Source organism: Sinocyclocheilus rhinocerous, unplaced genomic scaffold (assembly GCF_001515625.1).
Source record: "Sinocyclocheilus rhinocerous isolate Xijiao unplaced genomic scaffold, SAMN03320098_v1.1 scaffold200, whole genome shotgun sequence".
NCBI classification, from domain to species: domain Eukaryota; kingdom Metazoa; phylum Chordata; class Actinopteri; order Cypriniformes; family Cyprinidae; genus Sinocyclocheilus; species Sinocyclocheilus rhinocerous.
The window spans coordinates 2581843-2582577 of record NW_015641014.1 but is presented as its reverse complement, the minus strand read 5'-3'; the positions used below and the strand labels follow the sequence as shown (position 1 = coordinate 2582577).

The 735-nt window shown below is 27.2% G+C and overlaps 1 pseudogene; it reads right to left on the bottom strand.

The window, feature by feature from the left end:
* The window catches only part of LOC107753670 (WASH complex subunit 7-like), a 19042-nt pseudogene that overhangs the window by 9877 nt on the left and 8430 nt on the right, over nucleotides 1–735 (bottom strand).

The following is a 735-nucleotide window of genomic DNA, read 5'->3' as shown; positions in this document are numbered from 1 at the left end:
TTATTGAGATGCACCTGTATATATACTGTATATATATATATATATATATATATATATATTAATGAATAAGGATTGTATATTTCACTTTTTTCACATTCACTTTACTAAATCTGAATCTACTGTAAAGCAAAAATAATAATAATAAACTTTGACTTTGGCAGTGCTTAAAATACATTTTGTAACTCCCCCCATTTGTAGTAGTAGCAAAAACTTCTTGTTTATGATTTCATTTTTGATGGAAATGAACATTGACTAAAATTCTAAGTGAACTTCGCAGACAAAAGACAAACATGTAGAACATTTCCCCTTTTAAGTATTGATTATGTCCACTATATATGTGACTCTGGAGCACAAAACCAGTCTTAAGTAGCTGGGGTATATTTGTAGCAATAGCCAAAAATACATTGTATGGGTCAAAATTATAGATTTTTTTTTAATGACAAAAATCATTAGGATATCAAGTAAAGATCATGTTCCATGAAGATATTTTGTAAATTTCCTACTGTAAATATATTAAAACTTAATTTTTGATTAGTAATATGCATTGATAAGAACTTCATTTGGACAACTTTAAAGATGATTTTCTCAATATTTAGATTTTTTTTGCACCCTCAGATTCCAGATATTCAAATAGTTGCATCTCGGCCAAATATTGTCCTATCCTAACAAACCATACATCAATAAAAAGCTTATTTATTCAGCGTTCAGATGATGTATAAATCTCAATTTCAAAAA